General features: G+C 44.7%; 1 long non-coding RNA gene across 1 annotated transcript; it reads left to right on the top strand.

Annotated features, from left to right (window-relative positions):
- The first annotated feature begins 48 nt into the window (after positions 1-48).
- On the top strand, positions 49-24,843 carry LOC139436888 (uncharacterized). Its single transcript, XR_011646392.1, has 2 exons — positions 49-279; positions 22,649-24,843. It is a non-coding gene; the product is annotated as an uncharacterized lncRNA (long non-coding RNA).
- Positions 24,844-25,758: the final 915 nt, after the last annotated feature.

The following is a 25,758-nucleotide window of genomic DNA, read 5'->3' as shown; positions in this document are numbered from 1 at the left end:
GCAGGGCGGCACGGGTCACGTGACTGGACAGGCCCCGCCCCCGGGGGCTCGGCGCTGGTCAGAGGACGGTCCGGTGGGCCCTTGTCCAGTCAGGCTGGCCCCGGCTTCCTTCCCCCCGCCGTCCTGTCAGACGAAGCTGTAACGTTCATTCATTCATTCAACCAGGATTTTCAGAAGCTTGGAGTGTGCCTTGAGCAAATGCCCAGGCGCAGAAGCCAAAACCACAAAAACAAAACGAAAACGTGTATTCAAGTCGGACGTTTCAAATGACTAAGGCCTGTGAGTGTTTATTGGTGGGTGTGAAAATAAAGAGAATATGTAGTTGGAAAAGTGGCAAAAAAAAAATCCCCAAAATTATGATGATAGATTGGCAGGGTATGGATAGTGAGGGGACACAAGAGAGTGCTCCGGGTGCCTTGATTCTTAGGTATGTGCATATTTCTCCACATCCTCTGTAACACTTGTAATTTTCCATTTTTTGAAATAATAGCCATTTTAGTGGGTGTGAAGTGGTATCTCATTGATATGCATTTCCCTAATTGCTGATGATGTGGAGCATCTTTTCATGTGCTTTTTCACCATTTCTAGATCTTCTTTGGCGAACTGTCTACTCAGTCTTTTACCCATTTTTAAATTGAGTTATTGGTCTTTTTTGTTGTTGAGTTGAAGAAATTCTTCATAGTTTCTGGATATTTAGTATACCTACCCCAGCTATCTTTTGGTTACTACCTGCATGGTGTGTATTTTTCCCATCCTTTCACTTACAGCCTACTTATGTCTTTGATATTATGGTGAGTTTCCTGTACACAGCACAGAGTTGGGTTCTGCTTTTTGATCCATTCTGCCAATCTCTGCCTTATGACTGGAGATTTTAATAAATGTACTTTCAAAGTCACTACTGATAATGCAGGACTTCTGCCATTTTGCTCTTTAGTCTTTTTCAGTCTTATACTTCTTCTATCCCTCAAATCTTCTATTAATGCCTACTTTCATATTTATTTGATTTTTTTGTACTGCACTGTAGCAGTTTGATATAGTTATGAATTCCAAAAATACATATTGGATTATGTTTGTAAACTGTTCTGTTCCTGGGTGTGATTAAATTATGATTAGGTCTTTGATTGGGCCACGTCAGTAGGGTGTTGAGACCCCGCCTCTTGGTGGGTAGGGACTCACAGATAAAAGGTATGGCAAAGGACAGAGTTGAGGGTTTTTAATGTTGGAGTTTGATGATGAAGTCTTAAGCTGGAGCCCCAGGAAATAAGTCCACAGAGGAAAGAGAAGCAAGCCCCAGGAAGAGAGAACCCAGGAAGCCTGAACTCTTGCAGATGTTGGCAGCCATCTTGCTCCAACCTGTGGAAATAGACTTTGGTGAGGGAAGTAACTTATGCTTTATGGCCTGGTAACTGTAAGCTTCTACTCCAAATAAAAACCCTTAATGAAAACCAACCAATTTCTGGTATTTTGCATCAGTACCCCTTTGGCTGACTAATATATGCACCATACTGAGTCTCTCTCATTTCGATCTGGATATATTGTTCCCATATTTTCCTGTGGCTACCATGGGATTAAAATTTAGCATCCTAAATATTTAGCAATTATACCACCTTGACTTAAGTAGCATACACATACACAGTTCATATTCCTTTCCATCCCCCATCTTTTTTTTCACTTCTTACAGATTATATCTTTGTACACTCTATGTCCAAAACCTTAGATTTATCATTACCTTTAATCTGTTTGCATTTCATCAGCTGTCGGAAGAAGTGGAGTTAAATACCAAACAATACAATACAATTTATAATTGCATTTATAATTACCCAATTGGTTACCTTTAATGAAGGTCTTAATTGCCCTATGCTGCTTTAAACCACTGTCTAGTGCCCTTTCCTTTCAGGCTGAAGAAATCTTTTAGCATTGCTTGTAGAACAGGTCTAGCGGTGATGAAATCGGTCAGCTTTTGTTTTTCTAGGAATGTCTTATTCTCTCCCTCACTTTTTTTTTAAACAAATCAATTTGATAGGTACATATTAATAAAGTATACAGTTTATCCAAACTGTATGATCAATGGTATTTTGTATAATCACATCATTGAACATTTATCACTTTAATCATTATTAGAGCATTTTCATTATTTCAGAAATAATAATAGTAATAATAAACAAACAACTAGAAAATTCTTCACCTCTCGATGTCTCTGTGTTTGCCCTGCTGTACATAGCTGCTATTTCTGGCTATTCTTGAACATTTATTTATTCAGAAGTTTTGCTGAGATATAGTCACATACTGTATGATCTATCTAAGTGTATAACCAGTGGCTTTTAGTATAATAACAACGTTTTGCATTCATCACCACAAAAAAGTTTAGAACCATTTCATTACTCCAGTAAGAAAGACTCCACACCCCTTAGCATGCCTTCCCTAGCCCTGTATAACCAATAATCTAATTTCATCTTTATAAATTGATTTGTATTTATATTTTATATAAATGAAATCATGAAATATGTTACATAATATATTTAGTTCATAGTCGCACAATCATACAATATTTATCCTTTTGTGTCTGGCTTGCCTCACTCAACATAACATCTTCCAGTTTCATCCATATTGTCATAAGCCTTATGACTTCATTTCTTCTTAATGTTGTGTAATATTCCATCATGGGAATACACCACAGGTTGTTTATCCCTTCATCAGATGATGCACACCTGGGTTGTTTCCAACTTTTGGCAATTGTGAATAATACACTATGAACGTTGGTCTGCAGATGTCTGTTCATGTCACTGCTCTCATCTCTCAGTTTTTTTGGGTATATACCCAGTAGTGGTATTGCAGGGTCATGTGGCAAGTCTATATTCAGCTTCTTTAGGAACTGCCAAACAGTCCTCCAGAGTGGCTGTACCATTCTGCATTCCCACCAACAATGAATAAGTGTTCCTATCTCTCCACCTCCTCTCCAACGCTTCCAATTCTCTGTCTTTTTAATAGCAGCCATTCTGATGGGCACAAAATAACTCACTGTAGTTTTCATTTGCATTTCCCTAATCATTAATGATATTGAACATTTTTCCTGTGTTTTTATTTTTTGCCATTTGTATTTCTTCTTTGGACAAATGTTTATTCAAATCTTTCACCCATTTTTTAATTGGGTCGTTTGTGTTTTTTTTTTTTTTTTTTTTTTTTTTTTTTTTTAAAGATTTATTTATTTATTTTAATTTCCCCCCCCTCCCCTGGTTGTCTGTTCTTGGTGTCTATTTGCTGCGTCTTGTTTCTTTGTCCGCTTTTGTTGTCGTCAGCGGCACGGGAAATGTGGGCGGCGCCATTCCTGGGCAGGCTGCACTTTCTTTCACGCTGGGCGGCTTTCCTCACGGGCGCACTCCTTGCGCGTGGGACTCCCCCACGCGGGGGACACCCTTGCGTGGCACGGCACTCCTTGCGCGCATCAGCGCTGCGCATGGCCAGCTCCACACGGGTCAAGGAGGCCCGGGGTTTGAACCGCGGACCTCCCATATGGTAGACGGACGCCCTAACCACTGGGCCAAAGTCCGTTTCCCCGTTTGTGTTTTTATTGTTGAGTTGTAGCATTTCTTTATATATCATGGATATTAAACCCTTACTGGGGAAACATGTGGCTCAAGCAGTTGGGTGCCAGCCTACCACATGGAGGGGAAGTCCTGGGTTTGGTTCCCGGTGTCTCCTAAAAAAGAAGACACTCACAACAGAATGGACATGGAGCAGAAAGCAAGTGCAAACAACAGGGTGATTTATTTATTTTATAAATCTTAAAAAAAAAACACAACCCTTATCTTACATGTGATTTCCAATTATTTTCTCCTATTGAGTCGGCTGTCCTTTCACCCTTTTGAAATAGTCCTGTGAAGTGCAAAAGCTTTAATTTTGAGGAGGTCCCATTTATCTATTTTATCTTTTGTTGCACATGTTTTGGGTGTAAGGGTCCAAGAAACCACCGCCAGTTCTTGAAGATGTTTCCCTATGTTTTTTTCTAGTAGTTTTATGGTCCTAGCTTTTATATGTAAGTCTGTGGTCCATTTTGAGTTGATTCTTGTATTGGGAGTAAGATAGGGGTCCTCTTGATTCTTTTGGTTATAGATATCCAGTTCTCCCAGCACTATTTGTTGAAGAAACTGTTTTGTCCCATTAACATGGACTTGGTAGGTTTGTCAAAAACCAGTTGACCATAGAGGTCAGGGTTTATTTCTGGACTCTCAATTCTATTCCACTGATCAATGTATCTATCTTTATAACAGTACCATGCAGTTTTGACTACTGTAGCTTTTTAATGTGTTTCAAGGTCAGGCAGTGAAATTCCTCCCATGTCGCTCTTCTTTTTTAGAATGCTTTTGGCTATTTGGGTGCACTTTCCCTTCCAAATGAATTTGTTAATTGCCTTTTCTAATTCTGTAAAGTAGGCTGTTGGAATTTTGATGGGTATTGCACTGAATCTATGGATCAGGTTGGGTAAGATTGACATCTTCACGATATTTAGTCTTCCAATTCTTTTTTTTTTTTTAAGATTTATTTATTTATTTAATTCCCCCCCTCCCCTGGTTGTCTGTTCTTGGTGTCTATTTGCTGCGTCTTGTTTCTTTGTCCGCTTCTGTTGTCGTCAGCGGCACGGGAAGTGTGGGCGGCGCCATTCCTGGACAGGCTGCACTTTCTTTTCACGCTGGGCGGCTTTCCTACAGGCACACTCCTTGCGCGTGGGGCTCCCCCACGCGGGGGACACCCTTGCGTGGCAAAGGCACTCCTTGTGTGCATCAGCACTGCGCATGGCCAGCTCCACACGGGTCAAGGAGGCCCGGGGTTTGAACCGTGGACCTCCCATATGGTAGACGGACGCCCTAACCACTGGGCCAAAGTCCGTTTCCCTAGTCTTCCAATTCTTGAACACAGATGTCTTTCCATTTGTTTAGGTCTGTTTAAATTGTTTTTAGCATTCTTTTGTAGTTTTCTGCATATAAGTCATCTCCTTCTTTGGTTAAATTGATTCCTAGGTATTTGAATCTTTTTGTTGCAATTGTAATGGAATTTTCCCCCTGATTTCCTCCTCAGATTGTTCAGTTCTAGTGTACAAAAACATTACTGATTTTTGTGTTTTGATCTTGTATCTTGCCACTTTGCTAAACTCATTTATTAGCTCAAGTAGCTTTGTCGTGGGTACTTCAGAATTTTCTAAGTACTGGATCATGTCATCTGCAAACAGGGAGAGTTTTATTTCCTATTTTCCTATTTGGATGCCTTTAATTTTTTTTTTCTTTTTTTCTAATTGCCCTAGCTAGAACTTCTAGTGCAATACTGAATAACAGTGGTAACAGTGGGCAACCTTGTATTGTTCCAGGACTTAGAGGGAAAGCTTTTAACATTTCCCCATTGAGTATTATGTTGGCTGTGGGTTTTTCATATATGCCTTTTTTCATATTGAGGAATTTTCCTTCTATTCCTATCTTTTGAAGTGTTTTTATCAAAAAAGGGTGCTGGATTTCGTCGAATGGCTTTTCTGCTGTGATTGAGATGATCATGTATTTTTTCTCCTTCAATTTGTTAATGTGGTGTATTATGTTGATTGATTTTCTTATGTTGAACCAGCCTTGCATACCAGGAATAAATCCCACTTGGTCATGATGTAGAAGTCTTTTGATATGCTGTTGGATTCGATTTGCAAGTATTTTGTTAAGAATTTTGTGTCTATGTTCATTAGAGAGATTGGTCTGTAATTTTCTTTTCTTGTATCTTTATCTGGCTTTGGTGTTAGGATGATGTTGGCTTCATAAAGCATACTGGGTAATTTTCCCTCCTCTTCAATATTCTGGAAGAGTTTTAACAGGATTAGTGTTAATTCTTTTCTAAATGCTTGGTAGAATTCACCTGTGAAGCCATCTGGTCCTGAACTTTTCTTCCCTGGGAGATTTTTGATGACAGATTCAATCTATTTAGATGTGATTGTTTGTTAACTTCTTGTATTTCTTGTAGCATCAGTGTAGGTTGTTTGTGTATTTCTAGGAACTTGTTTATTTCATCTAGGTTGTCTGGTTTGTTGGCATACAGTTTCTCATAACATCCTCTTATGATCCTTTTTATTTCTGTGTGGTCCGTTGTAACTTCCCCCTTTCATTTCTGATTGCATTTATTTGCATCTTCTCTCTTTTTCTCTTGTTAGTCTGGCTAGGGGGTTGTCAGTTTGATTGATCTGAAAGAGCCAGCTTTTTTGGTTTTGTTGATTTTCTCTATTTTCTTTTTCTTTTCTTTTTTTTAAAGATTTATTTATTTATTTATTTCTCTCCCCTTCCCCCCGCCCCCCACCCACCCCCGGTTGTCTGTTTTCTGTGTCTGTTTGCTGCGTCTTCTTTGTCCGCCTCTGTTGTTGTCAGCAGCATGGGAATCTGTGTCTCTTTTTGTTGCGTCATCTTGTTGTGTCAACTCTCCATGTGGGTGGCGCCGTTCTTAGGCAGGCTGCACTTTCTTTCGCGCTGGGCGGCTCTCCTTATGGGCGCACTCCTTGCGTGTGGGGCTCCCCTACGCAGGGACACCCCCGCGTGGCACAGCACTCCTTGCGCGCATCAGCACTGCGTATGGGCCAGCTGCGCATGGGTCAGGAGGCCCGGGGTTTGAACTGCGGACCTCCCATGTGGTAGACGGACGCCCTAACCACTGGGCCAGATCCACTGCCCATCTCTATTTTCTTTTTAAGATTTATTTTTTATTTCTCTTCCCCCCCCCCCCCCCCCCCCCCGTCTGCTCTCTGTGTCCATTCTCTGTGTGTTCTTTTCCGCTTGCATTCTTGTCAGTGGCACTGGGAATCTGTGTCTCTTTCTGTTGCGTCATCTTGCTGCATCAGCTCTCTGTGTGCAGTGCCACTCCTGGGCAGGCTGCGATTTTATTGCGTGGGGTGGCTCTTCTTGAGGGGCGCACTCCTTGTGCATGGGACCCTCCTACACAGGGGATACCCCTGCGCAGCATGGCACGCCTTGCATACATCAGCACAGTGTGTTTCTCTATTTTGTTGTTGTCGTTATTCTCAATTTGATTTATTTCTGGTCTAATCTTTATTATATACTTCCTTCTGCTTGCTTTGGGATTAGTTTGCTGTTCTTTTTCTAGTTTTTCTGGTTGTTCAGGTAAATCTTTGAATTTAGGTCTTTCTTTTTTAATATAGGTATTTAGGGCTATTAATTTCCCTTTCAAGACTGCCTTCACTGTATTCCATAAGTTTTGATATGTTCTCATTTTCATTTGTCTCAATGTATTTACTGATTTCACTTGCAATTTCTTCATTGAGCCGCTGATTACTTAGGCGTGTGTTGTTCAGCCGCCACACATTTGTGAGTTTACTTTTTTCCTGTCTATTATTGATTTCCAGTTTCATTCCATTATGATCTGAGAAGGTACTTTGTATAATTTCAGTCTTTTTATATTTATTGAGAGCTTCATTGTGCCCTAACATATGGTCTATCCTGGAGAAAGATCGATGGGCACTTGAGAAGAATGTATACCCTGCTGAGTTTGGATGCAGCGTTCTGTTTATGTCTGTTAGATCTAACTTGTTTATCATACTGTTCAAGTTCTCTGTTCTTTAAAGATTTTTTTTAATTTAAAAAAAATTATTTATTTATTTATTTAATTCCCCTCCCCTCCCCCGGTTGTCTGTTTTCTGTGTCTTTTTGCTGTGTCTTGTTTCTTTGTCTGCTTCTGTTGTCGTCAGCAGCATGGAGAGTGTGGGCGGCGCCATTCCTGGGCAGGCTGCACTTCCTTTCGCGCTGGGCGGCTCTCCTTGCGCGTGGGGCTACCCTACGCGGGGGACACCCCTACGCGGGGGACACCCCTACGCTGGGGACACCCCTACGCTGGGGACACCCCTGCGTGGGGTGGCACTCCTTGCATGCATCAGCACTGCATGTGGGCCAGCTCCACACGGGTCAAGGAGGCCCGGGGTTTGAACTGCAGACCTCCCATGTGATAGACGGACGCCCTAACCACTGGGCCAAGTCCATTTCCCAAGTTCTCTGTTCTTGTTCATCTTCTTTATAGTTATTCTGTCTAATGATGTGAGTGGGGTGTTGGTTGAAGTCTCCAGTGATTACTGTATTCCTATCTTTTGGAGTGTTTTTATCAAGAATCCAGTGATTACTGTAGATATGTCTATTTCTCCCTTCAGTTTTGCCTGTTTGTCTCATGTATTTTGGGGCACCCTGGCTAGGTGTATAGACATTTATGACTGTTCTATCTTCCTGGCGGACTGTCCCTTTTATTAATATTAATGGCCTTCTGTATCTCATACCATTTTTTTTGCATTTAAAGTCTCTTTTGTCTGATATTAGAATAGCAACCCCTGCTCTTTTTTGGTTACAATTTGTGTGCAGTTATCTTTTTCCAATCTTTTACTTTCAGTCGGTTTGTATCCCTTGGTCTAAGGTGAATTTCTTGTAAGCAGCATATGGGTGACTACGAGATAAAGAATTCTTGGCTGGCAATTTTTCTCTTTCAATATCCTAACTGGGGAAGCAGACTTGACCCAGTGGATAGGGCGTCTGTCTACAACATGGGAGGTCTGTGGTTCAAACCCCAGGCCTCCTTGACCCATGTGGAGCTGGCCCACGTGCAGTGCTGATGCGTGCAAGGAGTGCCATGCCACGCAGGGGTGTCCCCCGCATAAGGGAGCCCCATGCGCAAGGAGTGTGCCCCGTAAGGAGAGCCTCCCAGGGCGAAAGAAAGTGCAACCTGCCCAGGAATGGCGCCGCACACACGGAGAGCTGACACAGCAAGATGACGCAGCAAAAAGAGACAGATTCCCGTGCCGCTGACAACAACAGAAGCAGACAAAAGAAGGTGATGCAGCAAAATAGACACAGAGAACAGACAACTGGGGCGGGGGCGGGGAGGGGATAGAAATGAATAAATCTTAAAAAAAATAAAAAAGTAAAAAATAAAAATAAAAAATATATCCTAATTATATCATACCACTGTCTTCTTTTTTTTTTTAAGATTTATTTATTTATTTTTAGTTTCTCCCCCCACCATTGTCTGCTTTCTGTGTCCATTTGTTTTGTGTTCTTCCATGTCTGCTTGCATTCTTGTTAGTGGCACTGGGAATCTGTCTCTTTTTGTTGCATCATCTTGCTGCATCAGCTCTCTGTGTGTGCGGTGCCACTCCTGGGCAGGCTGTGCTTTTATCGCGCAGGTCAGCTCTTTGCGAGGCTTACTCCTTATGCGTGGGGCTCCCCTACGCGGGGGATACCCCTGCATGGCAGGGCACTCCTTGCGCGCATCAGCACTGCGCACGGGCCAGCTCCACACGGGTCAAGGAGGCCCAGGGTTTGAACCACAGACCTCCCATATGGTAGGTGGATGCTCTATCAGTTGAGGCAAATCCACTTTCCACCACTGTCTTCTTGCTTCCATGGTTTCTTCTGAGAAATCCACACTAAGTCTTACTGGGCATCCCTTGTCTGTGATGGCTTGGTTCTCCCTTGCTGCTCTCAGAATTTTCCCTTTTATCTTTGACATTTGACATTCTGAGTAGTATGTGTCTTGGAGTAGGTCTATTCAGATTTATTCTGATTGGGTTATGCTGCACTTCTTGGACATATGAGTTCATTTCTTGTAAGTCACACCTCACTGATACAGTCCAGTCAAAAGTATCTGACACTTAACAGGAACTAATTAGTTCAAAAACATAATCTTTCTGTTTTTGGATTCACCAAATTCAAACTGTCACAGTTGGCAATTGTTTTCTTTCAGTATTTTAAGTATTTCAGCCCATTGCCTTCTTACCTCCATGGTTACTGATGAGAAATCAACACTTAATCTAATTGGGACTCCCTTCTATGTAACATATGCTGCTTTTCAGAACTCTTTCCTTGTCCTTTGCATTAGATAGTTTGATCAATATGTGTTGGGGCATATTTGCTTTCAGGTTGATACTGTTTGTTGTTCTTGGGATCTCTTGGATGTGTATATGTATGTCTTTTTGAAGCCAGCTAGTAAGATAGGGAATCAATAGATGGATCTGGAACCTGGATATCAATATCCCCGAGCTGGCTGCTGGAAGACCTTCCCCAAGATTCTGCCACTCAGTACAGGATTTCCTCCGGAAGCCAGGAGAAGCCCTGGATATTCCTCAAGGACTTTATCATTGTACCCTCATGGGGGAATCAATCAAAACAGCAAACAGCTGGAACTCTTCCCCTGTCCTTAGCAAAGGGGTGGAAAAATTAATGGTTCAAAGCAGGCACAAGGTCTGAACTCTCTCTTGTCTTTGGACCCGTTCCTGCCTCCTGTGCCCTGTTCTCACTGTTTTTCCCCTGCCATGTGGCCACGCAAGTAAAACCTGGGCATTTATAATGGATAATGGGGAATTGTAGTCTGTAAATCAGCCCACTTTATCACTTTTCAGCCCCTTCCTCTCTGTCTGGGACCCATGACCTGTTATTTTCTCCCATTTTTCTTCCCTCCCTACCTTAATAAGTTACTGGCCTCACTCACCCGACATGCTCTTGAAATTCATTTCTGTGGCTTAGTCAAGAACCTAGACAAAGTCTGGTAACATTTGGTTGAGTTTGGGAAGTTTTCTGTCCTTATTTCTTTGAATATACCTTCTGTTCCTTTCTCTTTTCCTTCTCCTTCTGGGACTCTAAAATGCATACTTGGCATGTTTAATTGTGTCCCAAATGACTCTTTGTCTGTTTTTACTTTTTAGAATTATTTTTTCTTTTTGCTCCTTAGCCTAACTCCTTTCAGTTGTCTTGTCTTCAAATCACCCATTCTTTCTTCTGCTGGCTCCAATCTGCTGTTAAAACCCTCCTGGGAATTTTTCATTTCAGTTATTGTGGGCTTCATCTACAGTAGTTTTGTTTTGTTCTTTTTTTCAAATTTCTAACTTTTTATTGAGATTCTCATATTGTTTAATCATTATTTTCCTAATATCCTTTACTTCTTTTCTGTATTTTCCTCCATCTCCTTGAGCACACTGAAGATGATTTTTTAAGTCTTTGTTCAGCAAGTCCACAGTCTGGTCTTCTTTGTTGCTGTGTCCTGGATTTTTATCCTTTGCCTTTGGATGGGCCACCATTTACCGTTTCTTTGTTTGTTTTGTGGCCTTTTGTTGGACACTATACATTTTAATATTTTAACACTTTAACTCTGAGATTTATTCTGAGAAATCCATTTCTTGAGCTTGTCGTCAGCTGGTAACATGACAGAGATTTTCTTGAGTGTCAGCCCTTCTATCAGGAAGGTATGTCCAAGGCAAATGTGAAGCGCAGGTCCTCCCTGTCTTTTCTGGGCCTTTGTCTTGTCCTGGGCTTGTGCTTGCTAGTGGCTTGGGTGTTCCCCTTTTTATAGGAGTTGAATGCCCCTCTATTTCCCAGGAGACAGACCTTCTCCCTCTCCCAGGTATTCCACCATGGGAGTTAAAGCAGGTAAACCTTTGTCCTAGGCTGTCCACCTCAGTTGTTTCTTACACAGCTCTTGTTCTCTCAAGCTGCTTTTGCCTGGAAGGCAAATTCTGGGAGGGGAGGACATGCCTGAGAGGAGTTTCCCAAGTTCGTGTTTCCCAGTCATAACCGGGCCAGGGACCCACAAAGGGGGTGCAGACCAGCTCCAGACTGCCCTGGGGTGGGGATGAAAGAAGAGCCAGGAAATAGGCCAGGAACTTCTTCCACAGCTCCCTGAGCCTTTGCTTTCTTGACGTGCCCAGGAAACGCAGCCCTTCAACTGTCTTCCACAGCTCTGAGGAAGTCACAGTCTTGATGTCTTCTCCACCGTCTTCGCCCACAGCAGGCTGCAGCAATGGCTACCCTCAGAGCCAGTCCCCCAGCCATCTGAAGTAGCTAATCAAAAGCCAGGATCAACTATGGGCCCATGCTCACCTTGGATCTTGGGGAAGTGGGATTTTATGTCCCTTTCTGGCCATGGGCCAGACTGACGGTGGCCTGCCATGAGAGTGGGGGATGGGCTCTGGTGACCGCCATGCAGAGGGAGCAATTTAGTGGTATTTACTGTAACTCGTCAGCCTTATACTTCTGCTTTCCCTGGATGATGTACAGTGTTCTACTGGACTCTGGAATTTCAAAATTGTTGATTCAGACAGTTCCTATGTGCTAAAAGTGTTCTGGTGGACAGACTGATTCCTGGAGCTTCCTATTGCACCATATTCCCTGTAGTAGTCAGCCAAAAGGGTGCTGATGCAAAATACCAGAAACGGGTTGGTTTTTATAAAGGGTATTTATTCGGGACAGGAGGTTACAAATACCAGGCCATAAAGCACAAGTTACTTCCCTCACCAAAATCTATTTGGAGCAAGACGGCTGCCGACGTCTGGGAGGGTTCAGGCTTCCTGGGTTCCTCCCTTTCAGGGTCTTGCTTTTCTCTGGCTTCAAGGTTCCTTCCTTCCTGGAGCTGGCTTCTCTTTCCTCTGCGTGCTGAATTCCTGGGGCTCCATCTTAACTCTTCAAGCATCAAACTCCAACATCAGAAACCCTCAGCTCTGTCCTTTGCCATGCTTTTTATCTGTGAGTCCCTATCCTACAAGGGGTGGGGACTCAATGCCCCTAATCATAACTCAATCGTGCCCAGGCACAGGTCAAATTACAAGCATAATCCAATATCTATTTTTGGAATTCATAACCATATCAAACTGCTACACTCCACCCTCTGAATTCCAAAAAGATATTATAATATTAAAAATAAAACCTTAAATCAGTAACAATACAAGTACTAAATCATATCACAATCAATTTAAAGAAATACAGTTTGTCTTGGGGCAAAGTCCTGTCTGCTATAGACCTCTGAAACTTACAAAACAATTTCTCTTTTTCCAATACACAAATGGACAGACATAGGATAAACATTTTCATTATAATAAGGAGAAATCAGGAGGGGAAACATGAGTCACGGGTCCTCTACAGTTCAGCAAACCTGCAGGGCATCCTCCATTCGATTTCAGTCTGAGAGTCATTCTTAAGATGATGGTTTCTTCTCCTTGGGACCAGATGGGGACCCACCCTTTCCACATTCTTGTCCATTGGTCATTTTCTTGGTTCCACCCTCATCAAGCATTTGGGTGTCAACCAAGCTCCAGACCTCTCCCTCCAAGAGTGTTGGGGTGCTTGCCACACCTCACCCAATCCTTGGGTTAGAGTCTTAACCCCCCTAGTACAGTGATGTGAAGACAACATTCCCCCTAACCTTTGGCATAAGGGCTCAACCCTCTCAGAGCAACAAGTTGACTCCCTGGCCTTCCTTAACCTTTAGGGAACAGTTTCACCCCTCTCAGACCTGTGGGGTGCTGACCTTAATTGCCCTAATCCTTGGGGAATGTGCCCCACCTTCTCTGTACCTTGGGGCAGCAAAACTCTCCCAGAACATTGGACAGGAACATTTACCCTCTTCAACTGCTGGGGTAAACTCACCCTCTCTGTACACATGGGTGGGGTTCCTCTCTTGGCCCAAGGTTATGTCCTAATTCCAGATCTCAGCTTCCATGGTTTTCCTCTTAAAGCTGTTTCTCCTTCAATCTCTCCTTTCCATGTCCTTTTTATTCCAGGCTGACGGTGGTTTTGTTCATACAGCTCTCTCAAAACCCTTGTTGATTTGGCATGCAGGAAGCAGGGGTCCAAGCCATCAGACAGTGAGACTTTCCAGAAGTCTTTCTGACATAACTGCATCTTCCCTTCTGATTTACCAGTTCCACGTTTAGTTAAGTCCTCCAATGGGGCACTTTCATCTGGGAGCCTGATTTCCAGAGGCTTGGAATTTTCAGAATCAGTTTCTGTTTTCTTCGTGCCCAGCAGTTCAGTTCTCGGCTTATCTTGCTCATCTAGCATTTTGCTATAAGCTGCAAGTAGAAATGAAGCCGCATTCTCTGGGTTTATTTTGGAAAGTTTTTCAGCTAAATGCCCAGGCTCACCATTTTCAAATTTTGGCTTTCATACAACACCAGGAGTTAATCTTGCTAAGTTCTCTGTAACTTTAAAACACTGATCGCCTTTCCTCCAGTTTCCAATAATAGTTTCATCATTTACTTCAAAACCATCATTAAAAAGTCTCTTTAGCATCCATATTTCTATCAACAGTCTCTTCAAATCTTTCTAGACCTTTTCCATCAAGCTTCTCACAATTCCTCCAAAAAATACCCCTTACCCATTTCTAAAACCGTTCCAGCATTTTGGTAATTGCAAAAGCACTTCCCCACTCCTCGGTACCAAATTCTCTATTAGTCAAAGGGGTGCTGATGCAAAATACCAGAAATTGGTTCATTTTTATAAAGGGTATTTATTTGGGGTAGGAGCTTGCAGATGCCAGGCCATAAAGCATAAGTTACTTACCTCCCCAAAGTCTATTTTCATGTGTTGGATCAAGATGGCTGCTGACGTCTGGGAGGGTTCAGGCTTCCTGGGTTGCTCCCTTCCAGGGTCTTGCTTTTCTCTGGGGTCAAGGTTCCTTTCTTCCTGGGCCTGGCTTCTCTTTCCTCTGTGAGCTTATTACCCAGAACTCCAGCTTAAGTCTTCAGCATCAAACTCCAACATCAAATCTCCAACATGGGAAACTCTCTACTCTGTTCTTCACCGTGCCTTTTATCTGAGTCGCCACCCCTTGGTGAGTGGCGACTCAACACCCTAATCATAACTCAATCATGCCCAGGTACAGATCAGATTACCAGAATAATCCAATATCTAATTTTGGAATTCATACCCATATCAAACTGCTACAGTCCCCCTTTCTCGTTTCTGATGTTAGTCATTTGTACCCTCTCTTTTTTTCTTTGTCACTTTAGCAAAAGATTTGTCACATTCAGTGTAGTGCTCTACACCACCCAGGGGCTTACACAGGGCAGGAGCAAGGATGGCGCAGAGCCAAGCCAGCATTCTCAAGACCATAAGCGTATTTCTTTGAAGTTACTGATAGGCAGTAGGAGTAGTTTAGTAGTTTGCTAAAAGCTGCTGGAAGCGAAATACCAGAAAGGAAATGGGTTGCCTTTTACAATGGTGATTTATCATCTTACAAGCTTATGGTTCTGAGGCTGAAAAAATGTCCAAGCCAAGGCATCATCAGGTGATGCTTTCTCCCTGAAGAGCTGCTATTGACAATCCTGGACTCCTGTCGTTTGGCAAGGCACATGACGGCGTCTGCTTCTCCTCCAGGTTTCGTGGCGTCAGCTTCTGGCTTCCTCTCAGTTCCTGTGGCTTTCTTTCTCAGTTTCTATAGCTTTTTCTCAGTGTTGGGTCCCTTTACAGAGGACTGCAGTAAGAGGATTAGGACCCACCCTGAGTTATGCCCTACTGAAGTAACCTTATCAGAAGAAGGTCCAGCCTACGAGAGGCTTACACCCGTAGGATGGTTCAACTCCAAGGACCTGATTTCCTGGCGTCTGCAAGAGCCTTAAACTACCACATGCAGAGAGACATCGTGTTTAGGATTGTGCACGTGTGCTTTAAGATCCTCCTACAGGGTGAGGTTTTTTTGTTGCCTCATCTAAGAATTGCTGGCTTCTCTGGTTTGTGACCTCATGCTCCACCCCTCAAAAAACTTCACTTTTACGTTCTACCCTCTCCTCTTACACGAATATCCCTGAGTGGCAATTGAGGAGCACATCTGGAGGTAGAATCCATAAGAACAACATGAGATACATACACCAACACCTATGCCTGCTAATGTCAAGAGGAAAATTAGTAAAGCAGATCCCCAAATGCCCAGTAACTGATGCAACCAAGTGCTGAAAACATCAGAGACCCCCATATTGGTGATAGTCAATTTTTCATTTTCCATATATGTTAAAAGATCAGTGATACTAGTGTTTTTATCAGGTAGATGTGCTCAACAACTAGTTGGTTTTTTTTAAGTTTTATGTTATTTATTTATCTCTCCCCACCTCCCCACTGTTTGCACTTACTGTGTCTGTTCATCTTTCCTTGTTTCTTTAGGCAGCACTGGGAACCAAACCCAGGACCTCCGATGCAGGAGGGAGGCACCTAATCGCTTAAGCCACCTCCATTCCCTGTTCTCGTTATGTTTTTCCTCTTGTGTCTCTTGTTACAGCATCTTGTCTCACCAGCTCACTGTGCCTGCCTGTCTTGCCAGCTTGCTGTCCTGCTCATCCTCTTTAAAAGACATCGGGAACCTCTGCTCCCTGCTTTGTTGTATCTCTCATTATGTTTTTCTTCTTGTGTCTCTTGTTGTGTCATCTTGTGTCAGCTCACCGTGCCTGCCTGTCGCACCAGCATGCTGTCTTCTTTAGGAGACACTGGGAACTGAACCACAGACCTCCCATGTGGTAGGTGGGAGCCCAATTGCTTGAGGCACATCTGCTTCCCAACAGCTAGTTTTAATTAAGGCACAAGTTTTTCCCTGTGCCGCTGTGAGAATATCTAAGGCCATATACAATTTTGCAGGATTATCTTGTGCGTCTGGGTGGTTTCTTTTGTTAATTATTGAAAACTTTGCTTACTGTCATTTAAAGCTTTAGCAAGATACCCATCTCTTTGTAAATTAGCATCAAAGCCTCCTGCTGTTGAGAGGAGTAAGGTCAGGGTCTATTCCCACCAAGCTATACCACGAGTTTGGAGGGCTTTTAGGGCTTGAAAGCTATAGGGATCTTTGGTGACGTTTTTAGTATTTGTCCCCTTTAGAGAATATCCTCGTGCACATCGCCTGTGCGGCCATAGGATAAATACGGCCATAGACGGTTTCCACATGCCCACATACCCTGTCGAGAGGCCAAGGAAATGCCACGGGTATGGTTTTTGTGCCTGTATCCTGTGTTCCACGTATCAGGCATGATACACATTCAAGGGCGGGCTCGCGTGGGAGGCATCCTAAATGGACAGGAGAGTTATTACTTTTAGTTTCGTCTCGCTCTAAGCATAGGGGTGCCGTCTCCCAGTAGACACCTGGTTCAGCCTTGACTCATCCCAGTCCGTCCCCTGTTGAGTGCCCTAAGGGCAGTGGCCGGTGTTCAGTTGATTTCCCCGAGGTGTGTGCAGCCTTAGTTGTTGGACGGCGTGAGCCGGTTAGAATAGAAATCGTTAGGTTAGTTCACGGTGAATTCCAGTCGCCTGGAGACTTGGTCAGACCCAGCTTCCCCACTGCGTGAGGTTAAACGCCCAAGGCGTTCCCTCCGTGGAGGAAGTCGGGCCCTGCCCGCACACCCAGCTGTCAGTCCAGTTATTATGGGTTGTGCTACTTTGGTTGCCCAATTCAGTAATCCATTTCTTTCCGCTGTAAGGACCAGAAACATTAGCCTTGGGACAAAGTACAGGAGGTTTACCAGGAACTAGGGAAGGTCATGACTGTTCAGGAATGTGCACGTCCCACGCCCATCGCCTGACAAGCCGGTTCCCAACCCTGGCTTCTTCCCCGGCAGGCGCACCCCCTTTAGCCCATGACCCGGGTAAAATGGTACATAAAGGAGCCTGTCCATTAAGCCGTAAAGGGAGAGTGACCTCCGTCCCGGCTTCTGTAGAGAAGGCTGCCTGTGGCCTAGAGCAGCGGGACCTGCGACATAAGAAATAGGAGTCAGGGCCACTGCTAAGTCCCTCCCCCGTCCTCGTACCTCCCCACTCGGGTATTTCCCGCATAAACCCCACCAAATTCGCGGGGGCCTTTGGGGATGGCCTGTGGACCTTCGTTCCCACATTCCTTCTCTTCCACGGTGGCTGGATGGACGTGGGGGCCCGCGGCGATCCGGCGTTGAGGTTTGGCCAGTCGTCGGTGCACTATTTTTGAGCCATTTGTTTCCTGCAGTGAGGTGCCCGCCCCTGTGGTTTGGGGATACCTGCTGCAGCCGCTGCTCTAAAATCCCAGCCCTCCTCTCCGTCCAGCCAGCAGCTGGGGGCTGGCGTGGCACACGGAAGCGCCAGGCGATTGCTCTTTCTTGTACCCAGTCCTGGAACTTGGTGACCCTAAAATGGGTGCCCTGGTCTCTGTCAATGGCTTGTGGGTACCCAGACATTAGGAAATGTCTCGAATCCTTGTATTGCTGGCGCTCGATTTGCTCATCGACTTCCAAAAGCCTGCAGAACGCCCGGAGCAGCGTCCCCCCAAGCTAGGGCGTCCTCTTGTCCATCTGCAGGGGAAGGGGTCCTAGAGAGTCAGTTTGCCAGCATTGGCCATGACGTCTGCCCCGCATTGCGGGGTAGGGGGTGCCTCTGGGGAGCGTGTGTAGGATAGGACTCCCAGGCTGTAAGCACGTCGCTACGTTTCAGATGGAGAGGTCACTTTTTACGTTAACTCCCACCCAGTCGAAGGACCCTCGTGTCCCGATTTACCACGTCGCCAATCTGCTTGGGCATGTTTTTCATCCACCCATCTAGTTTTAGCTAAGGTTTCCTGGAGGCGTGTGTGAGGTATAGGCTGGAACGTGCCGGAACATGCCGGATTGTTATTTTGGCACTTGGGTTTTATGCCCTAACCCAGATATCTTCCCCAGGGCTTTACCCCGTACGCCCTTATTAGCTAAGGTCTGTGGCGATCAGCTCAGCCATAGGTTGGCTTGAAGGGAAGGCAACGTAGAAGTTTATGAAATAAAGGACAGAGAGAAAGACACAAGAGGGGAGATAAAGATGGGACCAGGGGACTCAGCTTCTGGAACTGAGAGCCTCAACCCTAGTTTCCACCTTGTATTTATTGGAAACTACCAAGCAGCTGTTTGCTATTAGAACTGCAACAGCATCTACAATAATAGGGAACAACTGCAACATCTACAATAGAACAGGTGTAACATTTACAATAAGGAACAGGTCATACAAAGTTCAAATGCTATCTAAACTCTTTTTCCCACAAAGGTCCTTTCTCCTGTGGCCACTGTCCCATCCAGAGGCAGACCACGATACACGGCCCCACTGTCGGTGCACGTGGACTCTAACCAGGCAGACAGCTCGGAGCTCAGCCCATTGACTGCTCCGACGTTCTCCGTCCACCCGCGTGGTGTCTGCAGCTATTTGAACTGCTATTGCTCGCCACTGGTGGGCGGAGGGGGCTGGCCTCTGCAGGAGCCACCCATAACCCAGGCATCCTCCCAAGGGCTCCTGCACCCCCTGTAATTGATGCCACTTTCTCTACCACTGGCAAGGAGGGTGGGGAAGAGCTTGGATTCTCTCCTTACACAACTGGCCCCAGTAATTTGTGTAACTCCTCAGAGAGCGGCTAGTATGGAGAACTCCTTTGTTGTCAAGAAGCATGACAAGACTGAAAAAAAAAAAAAAGCATGCCATTTTTGTAGTGTGCTAGCCTGTGCACAAACACTCCGGTCAAATTACAAGTGTATTTGATCCATCCACTTACTGGCAAAGACATTTGCACAGTTATTGGCCAAGTCACCGGTAGAGGCTCAGTTTGCATAAGAGCTAGAGGTACTGCCGAGAGTTGTTCGATAGTGCTATATCATTGTTCTGGTCCTTTCCGTTGCTGGGACCAGAATCTGAGCAGGATTCGCTTCCAGTTTTGTTTTTGGCACAGGCCCCGCCCAAACCCTTCTGGGTAGCTGGCAACACCCAATCCACAAGCTTGCCCTGCTATTAAAGTACCCAGAGACCAGATCTGTTCCACAGCTCTCTTTGCCTGTCCACATGCCTGCTTGGCCTCAGCGACCCAACGTCACTGACCCCCTGTATCAGACAGGGTTCTCTGGGGAAGCAGAACCAATAGGAGATATCTGTAAATATTATGAGATTTTATACAATTATCTCACGTGACTGTGGGGAGACACAAGTCCAAATTCTGTGAGCTAGGCCACATGCCAGGAACTCTGAGGAAGGTCCTCAGTGAGTTCCCCAGCAGGAACTGGCCGAAGCAGAGATGAAAATTCTCTCTTCGACAGCTGAGACCACCACGGCTCCTCTGAAGGCCTTCGCCTGATTGGCCGTCACTGCTGAAGGCGGTCTCCGCTAATGGGAGATGTCCATCAGCTCTTGCTGGTTTAGGTTCACAAAGTGTCCTCATCTTCACATTAACAGTGAGCCCAGTGCTTGCTTGACCATCCGGGCACCACTACCTGGCCATGCCGACACACGAGCCTGACCGCCACACCCCCTCTTCAGTCTGCGTAATGGTTGAAGGATTTGACCTAGGTGGGGTATAAAGGGTGTCCAGCAGTCTGATAGCCATAAAGGCTTGCAGTTCCTTATTGTGTGGGTTGGGTCCATTTGCTCCTTACCTATGACCGCTGCCCGAACTACCTTACCCGATCAACCCCCCCAGGAATTTTACACACTGTCCTGGGCCCTGGATCTTGGCTTCGTTGGTGGCCCGTCCTCAGCTCATTAAACGGCGCTGTAATGGCAGGGCTGTCGTGTCTAGAGATGTCATAGCCCGGGAGTCAGCATCCTATTGTCACTATGGTGTAACACAGCATCTGGCAGCTTTTCCCATCTTGCTAGGTCAGCTGCCACGTTTGTGCCAGGTGGCGAGGCCATGTGGGTGCCCTTGTGGCAAAACCTGGGAAGTCCGCTGCCGCCCTCCCCACGCCAGTGCCCACCGACCTTGGCTACCTTCAGCTGGTGGCTCCTGAACAAGGCGTTAGCTAGGCCTGGTGTGTCATGGAACTCTGCTAACTGGTCCGATAAGTTGTCGAGAAGCATCGCAACCTCAGCACTGCAGTGTGTCCGGGAAGAACCACCTTATCCGGGTCTCGTTGTCCTTCCGTCGTCCTCCAACAGGCTTTGATGCCGACCGTACAAGACTGTTACTGAACGGGCTCCGTGCGGCCAGGAGGAGCCCCTCCCGCCAGTTCTTGTAACGTTTCTCTGATTTCAGCATGTCCACTCGGAAGGTGATGTTGTTTGTTATGGGTGACCCCCCTGGGTGGGGCAGGTGCACTGGGGACCGGCGAGCCGCACCCCGTATAACTGAGTTCACCGTGTGGATGAGAAGCGGGTGGCGGTCAGGTCTAAGTTGTGTGACACCTGCACCCCTAATGTATATGTGGGAGTGGGAGAGTGGGGAAATACATGCAGTGTAACTTCTGTGGGTGAGGGGCCCAATCTGCAATGCTAGGGTGGTTTGCGCTCTTTTGGGCTTTCCCCCCGTTGAATCTCCAGGAATCCCCACAGAGGAGCATATATTCTGCTCCAGTATCAATAAAGGCTGTGATGCGGGCTATGGGTGGCAGGCTCTTTGTCTCTTCAGAGATAACCTAAACTATCTGTGACTTGTGGGTGTGGGATCATAAAAGGCTGCAGTCCAGTCCTGCCCTTGGTGAGCAGGAAACAGTTTAACAATGCAAGGTCTATAAACTTTAAGTATTCAGGGGAAATGCAAAGAAAATATGCTAAAAGCTTATCGAATGCCTGAGGTCCATGCTAAAAGCTTACCTAAGATGTGGAAATATATGCTAATTCAAGCCTATTGAGAACTGAAACAGAAAGGACCATTTGGCCTTTCCTCTCTGTATAAAAGGGACTAAAAAGTCTTGTTCGGGGCTGGGGATTGAAACAGAAAGTTCCCGAGTCCGGCCCGCTGTCAATAAACCATTTTTCCTTCTCAAAATCATTCCTGAGTCCTGGCCTCTCTATACTCAAATAATTGAACTCTCGAATTCTACAACAGCTGCAACGTGCACACGGCTTCTTGGAGACGGGTGGATAACCAGCGCTCCAGGGGGCCTCCCCTCGCCTGTGGTCACCTGTATCTGCTGACGACCGTGGCCCCACCCCTAGTCTTCAAGGCAGGGGGGTTTCTACCCCCTTAGACCAGACTTACTTTCCTCAGGGGATGATAACTGTGGTGCAGATTTAGACGTAGGCAGAGGCTGATAGCTTTCCTCCTTAGGCAGCTTTTGCCAGAATCCCACTCCTAATAGCAGTAGGTGGTTTCCTCTCTCTCTTTTCTATTGGAGTGTCTGTGGCAACTAGATGAGCCCGCAATTGTTTGCGAGTTAGGTGTACAAAGACCTGCCCCTTCCCTTGCCAGTCCTCCTTGGTTACTTTCCTTACGCCTTTCGACCTTATTCTTTCCATCTCACCCACACATGCGAGTGCCTGTGCCAGCCAGTGAGCGGCCTGGTGGCCAGTGCGCTGAGAGCAACCGCTGCCGCCCACACCAGGTTGGGGGCGTGGCCTGGAGGATTTCAGTTTTCACACTGGCAGTGAACAGCTCATCAGCAGGTCCCCGGAAGTGTTCAGTGTATGCTGTGTGCTTCATTCCTAATTCTCTGGCTATCTCCTGTAATTCTTCCATAGATGACCATCTGCCTATAGTGGTAGCATATCCAACTTTACAAACACACCATTGTGGGAAACTGGCGTACCTGTTCCTTATTGTAAATGTTACACCTGTGCTATTGCAGATGTTGCAGTTGTTCCCTATTATTGTAGATGATGTTGCAGTTCTAATAGCAAACAGCTGCTTGGTAGTTTCCAATAAATACAAGGTGGAAACTAGGGTCGAGGCTCTCAGTTCCAGAAGCTGTGAGTCCCCTCGTCCCAGCTGTATCTCCTCTCTTGTTTCTCTCTCTCTGTCTTTTTGTTTCTTAAATTTTGCATTGCCTTCCCTTTGAGCCAACTTATTGTGAGCTGATCACAGCAACTGGCACCCAATCTGGGGACCTGAAGGGAAGAAGGATTGCCGCGAGGGAAATTAAAGTGGTTGCCCCGAGTGATTTGGAAAGCCTTGGAAGTCCTTGCTTGTATTTCCCCAGGAGACAGAGAACGTCCTGTGTGGGTACCAGCTCATTGGATAAAACCATATCGTGAACGCCAAGAGACAATGAAAGTTCCTGTGAAACCCAGAACCTCCAGTCATGCAGATGGAGAGAGATGGAAGCTGGAACCTGCACGGCTGGGTCTCATTCCGAAGGCTAAAATGGCTTTACATCAAAATATCTAAACTACAGAACTTGTTCAAGCACGGCATCATAAAGCAAGTATGGCTTGGGGACAGAAAGAGATTAAGAAAGAAATTGAGAGGAAGAGAACTGGGAAAGTAATGTTGAATTATAAAAGTAAGCAATGAAGAATTCTAGATCTATAGATTTGGAAATGTTTTTGTGTTTGTCTATTTGTTCAGTGTCAGTGTGTATGTTGTAATTGTTTCAGTGTGTGTTGAAAAGAAAAAGAAAAAGAGAAGGGCGGGTGCCCAGAGAAGGGTGGGTGCTGCCCAGAAAGGAAAGAAAACCAAAAAAGAGAAAAAGGAAGGAAAAAAAGAGAAAGAGAAAGAGAAAAAGGAAGGAAGAGAAAGAGAAAAAGGAAGAAAAAGGGGAAAAAAGAAAGGAACGATAAAATGAAAGATATAAAAGTTAAGCAAATATTGAAAAAGGTAAAAAGTTTGTAGGCATGCTAACTGAAATGTTATAAGGTGTATTTTGTCCTAAAATAAAATGGTTAATATGGAGATATGTGAGACAGAACTAGTATGCATATAGCAGGTTGTAAAAGTATTGTGGTAGCATTCAGTGAGATATGTTTCGTAAAAGTAAAACAAACCTGAATGAATACAAAAAGTGCAAAAACTGTGTGAAAAGGTCAACAGTTCCTCAAGGCTCTCTGCCCTGGCCTGATGGCAATGAGTCTGGCTGCGTGGAAGAAACCTGTGGCAGTGACCCTACTAAAAAACATCAGAGACAATGGTATTTTAAGGGCTTGGAATAGGCAAACAATTGGGACAAGCTGTAAGGTCCCTGCTGCTCAATCAAATTCATAAATGTTTGGGTAAGACAAAACTATATTCTCTGCTGTAATTGATAAATACAATGTGTTCTCATGTGAATGGAGTTTGTAATGACGTAGCCTGTGAATTGGATGTGGCCAGCACTAATATGCAGTACTGGCCTATATAGCCTTGCCAGTTGGGAATTTTAAGCCCATGAGAAATGAAAGTCTATTCATTAAATGTCTGCTAGTTGGAAACCTTATTGTTTGTTGTTGTATTGTTGTAGAATTTGAGAGAAGTTCAATTATTTGAGTATAGAGAGGCCAGGACTCAGGAATGATTTTGAGAAGGAAAAATGGTTTATTGACGGCCGGCTGGACTTGGGAAATTTCTGTTTCAATCCCCAGCCCCAACGAGACTTTTTAGTCCCTTTTATACAGAGAGGAAAGGCCAAATGGTCCTTTTGTTTCAGTTCTCAATAGGCTTGAATTAGCATATATTTCCACATCTTAGGTAAGCTTTTAGCATGGACCTCAGGCATTCGATAAGCTTTTAGCATATTTTCTTTGCATTTCCCCTGAATACTTAAAGTTTATAGACCTTGCATTGTTAAACTGTTTCCTGCTCACCAAGGGCAGGACTGGACTGCAGCCTTTTATGATCCCACACCCACAAGTCACAGATAGTTTAGGTTATCTCTGAAGAGACAAAGAGCCTCCCACCCATAGCCCAAATCAGTATAATCTACAGTAGTTATGGATTATGTATAAAATGCTTGAGTACTAATCAGAACTTTAATAATGTAACATTGTGTACTTAAGTGATTTGATGAACTGTAATGTGATATATATATATATATATATATGTACCTTGTTGAATATATAAATCTCTTGTTTTAAATTTGAATAATCCTGGAACCAAATGTATTTAGAAAAAAAATTAATGAGTATTGTTCAAAACTAAAAGTGAAAATATCATGCAGGAAGCTTTGTTAATTGGTGAAACATCATTTGCATAGACTTTGCAAAAACAAAATGGGGGAAATGTGGGAAACTGGCTTACCTGTTCCTTATTGTAAATGTTACACCTGTATTGTAGATGTTGCAGTTGTTCCCTATTATTGTAGATGACGTTGCAGTTCTAATAGCAAATAGCTGCTTGGTAGTTTCCAATAAATACATGGAAACTAGGGTCGAAGCTCTCAGTTCCAGAAGCTGTGAGTCCCCTGGTCCCATCTTTATCTCCTCTCTTGTGTCTTTCTCTCTGTCCTTTTATTTCTTAAGTTTTGCATTGCCTTCCCTTTAAGCTAACTTATTGTGAGCTGACCGCAGCACACCACCCTAATAAATTCTGATTGCCAGCAGGTCTTTGCCGTGCCTGGTAAAGACGCTGATGAGGAGAGGGATGTGGAATTCTCCTAGTCGTTTTGGCCATTTTCACTTCTGAAGGCATAATACCATCTTCCCCTACATCCCATAATCTTAGTAACCAAGTTGCTTCACAATCTGGCCTTTTTGTTTAAACTTTCCTGTTAATTCTAATCCCGCAGGGGTAGACTCCCTTATTACTGGGTGCTTCTGAGTGGGGATCTCTTTGTGAGGGTCTTTGGGACGCCTGTTGGCTTTAATTCTTGTAGTTACTAACGATCTTGCTTGCCTAGGCTTATCTTCAGTTTCAATTTCCTCCTCCCTTTCTCCCTCTTCTGCACTCTTCCAGGAGTCCCACACCTTCAGATCCCAGCCTTCCCTGTGGATAACTGCTGGGACCTGCTGCCACCTTCCATGCCTTTTGACCACTTTACATGCCATTACTTCTAATTGTCCCCCTTGAGTTTGCACATGTTTTGATAATACACTTAGTGTTGTTGGAGCATGCTAACTGAATATCCTTCTCTAGAGCTAAAGCCTCTTCTAATCTCCTTATTTCAGTTTCTGCTTTGAACTGGGCTTTGGAAGCATATCTATCTGCCCATAACAACGGCCACGTGGTGGCTGCAATCACTTCTTTGCCTTGAGATTTCCATTTACCCCTCAGGTTCCCCTTTAGGGGCTCCACCTGGTGTTTTTAGGGTATCCTGCACTCATGCACTGAGCTGCACTGTCCTGAAAGATGGGCTACCTCCCCATGCATAAAGGACATCAGCCGCCCCGGCATTTCCCC

The sequence above is a fragment of the Dasypus novemcinctus genome, chromosome 18 (genome assembly GCF_030445035.2).
Source record: "Dasypus novemcinctus isolate mDasNov1 chromosome 18, mDasNov1.1.hap2, whole genome shotgun sequence".
NCBI classification, from domain to species: Eukaryota; Metazoa; Chordata; class Mammalia; order Cingulata; family Dasypodidae; genus Dasypus; species Dasypus novemcinctus.
The sequence above is the reverse complement of the archived record's forward strand: the minus strand, read 5'-3'. Positions and strand labels throughout refer to the sequence as shown.